Genomic DNA, 6,000 nt, shown 5'->3' on the forward strand with positions numbered 1-6,000 from the left:
ACAAAACATCTTCTTTCATTCCAAATAATCAATAATTCGCCAATACTCATTCAGTCTCTGATCGGAGTGTGCTGGTTCAGCATGTAAAACAGGCACAAATGTTACGTGCATAGCGCCTTCTGTTTGCCAAGACTGAATGACCTCATTGCCAGCTTAAAATGAGAGTAGCTCGGATACTCCTAGTATAATAGCTCCCACTGAGTCAGTCTCAGGGACAGGAGCAGCAGCCATGTTACTGAGTGACCTCACTGTGTCCTCTGTCTGACGTCATCACTGCTGTACTAATAACACAGCAATCTCCAAAAAACAGAAAACCACTGTTAGTCTGCTGAGGACTACAGCTCTTATCGAGAATAAGAGCAGCTAATAATGGTTCTTGTCATGCCCTTCTTGTACTTATTGCACTTGTTGTTAATGATGATGCTACTCAGAGCAGTGGAATGTGGCTGAGCCCTGGGGCTGGCATCTTGTGTCTCTCAGGAGCTCACTTCCACACACACACATATATATATATAAAACCCTCAAGAAGTTTGCAGTACAATATGGTGCATGACTAGGAGTGTGAAATACATCATCAGTGCATCATTATGCATCTATCTGAGGGTCATCAATATTACAGTACATAATGGATTACAATTATATTCAATAAAGTAGGCACCCATATTTTGACTAAAATAAAGATTTCAGGCTACTTTTAAATATGAAAAATCCCAGAGAGGTGTACTATTTACATTGTCTGTATTCAACTACTGTGTAATTAGTTTCTCTAGGTTTGAATATTTACATAATTCTGAATCATACCAAAAGAATCTAATCTTAGTGTATTATGGTGAAATCTGAGGTTTCATGATGCACTGACATTTTTATAGTGTCATAAATCAATCAAATCACTGTTGTGAGACTTGCGCACCCCATACAAGTTGAAAGCTCTGTGCATTTTGAAATTTTATTCACTTCTTTTCTTGAAGACTTTTGAAGAGGTTGTGTACTTTTGCTTTATTCCACAATAAAAGACAATGTTAGCCTAACAATTTCCAAATCTCTCCTTGATAAAGTATTTACAGTTTACCATCCAGTGCCTCATTCAGCTAATCAGTCCTTCATTAAAGGAAATCAGGTGTGCTGATGATCAGATGTCCTGCTCAGTTTTCATGACTGGCTGACAATTTTACCCAGTAGTGCTCATATATAACTAATGAACTGCCTTTCTGTTCATATGTACTTTTCATTGTCATATGTATTCTTTTATGAACACTTTTATTTGATGTCACTGTCCAAAATAAAATAAATAAATAAATATATAAATAAATATTTATAAAATCATTCTACATTGTTGGAGCACAGCAGCTGCACTTTATATTGTGTGAAAAATTCATGATAAATGGACCAATGGAAATGCTCTAAACTGGCTTGGAATAAAATTATATATATATATATATATATATATATATATATATATATACACAACTCTAATTCCAATGAAGTTGGGACGTTGTGTAAAACATAAATAAAAACAAAATACGATGATTTGCAAATACTTTTCAACCTATATTCAATTGAATACACTACAACGGCATGATATTTAATATTCAAATGGATAAACTTTAATGTTTTTTTGCAAATATTCACTCATTTTAATTTGACGCCTGCAACACGTTCCAAAAAAGTTGGGACAGGGGCAACAAAAGACTGGGAAAATTGAGGAAAGCTCAAAAAACACCTGTTTGGAACATTCCACAGGTGAACAGGTTAATTGGAAACATGTCATGATTGGGTATAAAGGGAGCATCCCTGAAAGGCTCAGTCGTTCACAAGCAAGGACGGGCGAGGTTCACCACTTTATGAACAACTGCGTGAGCAAATAGTCCAGCAGTTTAAGAACAACGTTTCTCAATCTGCAACTGCAAGGAATTGAGGGATTTCATCATCTACAGTCCATAATATCATCAAAAGATTCAGAGAATCTGATGGTGTGGGGGTGTGTTAGTGCCCATGACAGGGGTAACTTGCACATCTGTGAAGGCACCATTAATGCTGAAAGGTACATGCAGGTTTTGGAGCAACATATGCTGCCATCCAAGCAACGTCTTTTTCAGGGACGTCCTGCTTATTTCAGCAAGACAATGCCAAGCCACATTCTGCACGTGTTACAACAGCGTGGCTTCGTAGTAAAAGAGTGCGGGTACTAGACTGGCCTGCCTGCAGTCCAGACCTGTCTCCCATTGAAAATGTATGGCGCATTATGAAGCACAAAATACGACAACGGAGACCCCGGACTGTTGAGCAACTGAAGTTGTACATCAAGCAAGAATGGGAAAGAATTCCACCTACAAAGCTTCAACAATTAGTGTCCTCAGTTCCCAAACGCTTACTGAGTGCTGTTAAAAGGAAAGGTGATGTAACACAGTGGTAAACACGCCCCTGTCCCGACTTTTTGGAACATGTTGCAGGCATCAAATTCAAAATGAGTGAATATTTTCAAAAAACAATAAAGTTTATCCGTTTGAACATTAAATATCTTGTCTTTGTAGTGTATTCAATTGAATATAGGTTGAAAAGGATTTGCAAATCATCGTATTCTGTTTTTATTTTTATTTATGTTTTACACAATATCCCAACTTCATTGGAATTGGGGTTATTTATATATATATATTGCAGAGATATACTCTGTTTTAAATGTATCTGATGTACATGGTTTAAATGTGTATGGTGTATACACAGAGCTGCCAATTTACTAAGCAAAGCTACCAGGTAAAAAAAAAAACATTCCACAAAAGTGGATCAAATTGGGGGTTAGAAAAATATCTAGAAATGTCTCCATGTCTTCCATTACCTTTACGTTGTATGTGCCAAAAAAGCTAACATTTATAGAATTCTTGAGCACATACTGAAATCTATTCATGTATTTTACCTTGACTCTTCTCTGAATTTATCAGTATTGAAATATCACAGATAATTTGAGGGCTGTTTTAGTAAATACAACACTTTGCAATATTTTCAACATCCTTACAATGTTAATTTATGTAACCTCCCTGATTTTTTCAGTGAAGACTGTAAAATTATGTATACTGTGTTGTATAGTGTTTGACAGATTATTAAAAAAATGTCACCACCAAGACATATTTGTTTTGGTTGTAATAGTAATGTAATAATATTTCTCTTTAAATTGTCAAATACTGATTCAAGCATTTTATTTTTTTGTGTAATTTCTTGGGGACATGCAACATAGAACAACATGTAAACACATATTTTAATTCAAATTTTAATAGTCAAGTCATTTTGCTAAATATTAAGTGTGATGTGTGTAAATATATTTGAACTTGTCTTTTATACACTTTAACATTATTATTAGGGAGGGACAGCGGTTGATCCACCTCTGTAGAATGGCCCATAAATACCTGATAACATACATAAACGCTCAGAGGCTTTTCTGATTCTTATCTTATCCACGTCTCTTCTTCAAGCTTTAGCGCATTTTGTTCAGAGTACAAAAGTTGAGATCAGGACACACCCACCCACCCACACACACCTACTCTTAACTTTAGTTCTAAAGCTAAATTCTAATCAGAGAGTTAGCAATTACAAATATGGCCTCTTTTAAATGTAATTTCCCTTAAATTATTGCTGTAAATGAAATGTGCCTTTAAACAGACTTATCTGATCAGCATTCCTTCAGATCAGAGCCACCTACTTAAGACAATTAACATGTCTGGACGCTGACCTGTTCTATAATAAATGACAGCAGATGACGCAGCTCGTTACGATGAATAGCAGTGTATTTACAGTGAATGGAGGGGCCTGTAAGCTTACAGCGCTCAGTCTTAAATCAGGCCAGACTGAAGGCTGTATCTGTCACTCACACTGACTCGATTGTGAAATGCACTCACATATAGCTCCCTTCTCAGGGCACGCCAAGCACTTAGGCTAATGGAGCTGAGTGAAATGAATGGGGAGAGAGATGCAGAGCAGAGGAGATGCAGAGGTGATGTAATAATGTTTCTTTACTCCCACAATGTAAATGCCAATCAATCAGGGCTCAGTACTGATCTGATCACATACAAGAGACCGCACACATGTTCAGCAGTCATGAAACTGAGAGTCTAAACACACACAAACACACACACACACACACACAAGCTGTTATGTAACTCATACAAGCTGCATACGAAACACACAAACTGGTAACTACACTTACAGAGTCACTTTACAAACATGGTGATGCATTTGAAAGAGAGAGAGAGAGAGTGAGAGAGAGAGAGAGAGAGAGAGAGAGAGAGAGAGAGAGGACGATAACAGAGACAGAGAGAGACAAAGAGAGAGGAAAATGGAGAGAGGGAAACAGAGAGAGAGACAGAGAGAATGAGAGACAGACAGAAAGATAGAGAGAACAGGAGAGATAGACAGAAAGAAAAATAATGGGTGAGAAAGACCGAGAGAGGAAGGCAGAGAGAAACAGAATAAGAGAGAGAGAGAGAGAGAGAGAGAGAGATGGAGAGAAAGAGAGACAGACAGGCAAGCGGACAGACAGACAGACAGACAGACAGACAGACAGACAGACAGACAGACAGATAGATAGATAGATAGATAGATAGATAGATAGATAGATAGATAAAGGGAGAAAATCAAGGAAAACTCTCAGAATGAAAACGTGCAGGTTTTTAGTGTTGCTCTGTTTCTCTGGGGCTGTGTGCAAGTCAGTAATCACGCTGTGTGCATCACACATGACGCAGTGGAGCAGACTGACACGGAGAGAACAATAGAGAGTAGAGTGACCAACTGACCAAGTGACTATTAATATGCTGAATCAGCAAGGACTTCAACTCTGAACAGGAAAGACCACACACACACACACACACACACACACATACACCGTGCATGTTCAAAACAAGAGGGAAAGTCAAGGCCATTTTAAGGAAAAACTTAAATTCTGAGCACTTTTGCCGAAAAATAAGTCCTGATGGCTGATGCACAGTGGCTAGATCAGTTTCTGTGAGACTTAGCTTTAACCTATGGAGAATCATTCTGCAGTAATAATCTTTTAAAAGCAGTGGCAGGAAGCCCATTTAATGCCACTGATTGAAGTGGGATTAGGCAGTAGAGCTGGACTCCCTCATTGGCCGCAGTAGCTGAAGAAAGAGCCTGTCATATGGCGGAGTTTGCTGAGTATCAATGGGGAGTGGCTTTAAGGATTAATCAGATCATCTATTACACCAACAAATCCCACAATGCTTTAAGAGTTCTGCTTTGTCTCAGCTGTTTAAAGGCCCACTTTAAAAACAGTCCACATATATGCAAGCAATATTTCAAATCAGTGCATAACATATGTTCTGTAGTTACTTTCTAGGGAATTATTTGTGCCATAGTTCCTCATCTAGGGGATTATTTGTGTACCATCAATGAGTGCTGTTGGACATATTGTATATGAGATTGGTAGTAAGGCTGGACAACATGGCAAAAACAATCATGACACTTCACAACACCTAATATGTATCATGACATTTAGTTTGACAATATTGGTGTGGAAACAAGTTTTTCAGAACGAACAAGATGACATATCCAACAAAAGGTAAAAATAAATGAATAAAATAAGATGGCATAATGGGCAGCAATAGTCAGGTCCCAGTATTTGGACAGCAACATAATTTTTGTAATTTGTCCTCTTTACCCTGCCACAATTTAAAATGAAGTGCTCCAGTTGGAATTGAAGTATAGACTTTCAGCTTTAATTCAAAGGGTTTAACAAAAATATTGCATTAATGGTTTAAGAATTGCTGCCAATTTTGTCATAATCTCTCATAACATAACTTAATTATAAATGCAAGGACTGTTTTTAAATTTTGATGCAAATCTTTTGCAGTCAATGACTGAAATCTGGAACCCACAGACCTCACCAATTGCTGAGTTTCCTCCCTAGAGACTCTTTACAAGGCCTTTACTGAAGCTGCCTTTAGCTGCTGCTTGTATGTGGCTATTTCTGTCTTCAGTTTTGTCTTCAGTAAG

Source organism: Pygocentrus nattereri, chromosome 7, assembly GCF_015220715.1.
Source record: "Pygocentrus nattereri isolate fPygNat1 chromosome 7, fPygNat1.pri, whole genome shotgun sequence".
Classification (NCBI taxonomy): domain Eukaryota; kingdom Metazoa; phylum Chordata; class Actinopteri; order Characiformes; family Serrasalmidae; genus Pygocentrus; species Pygocentrus nattereri.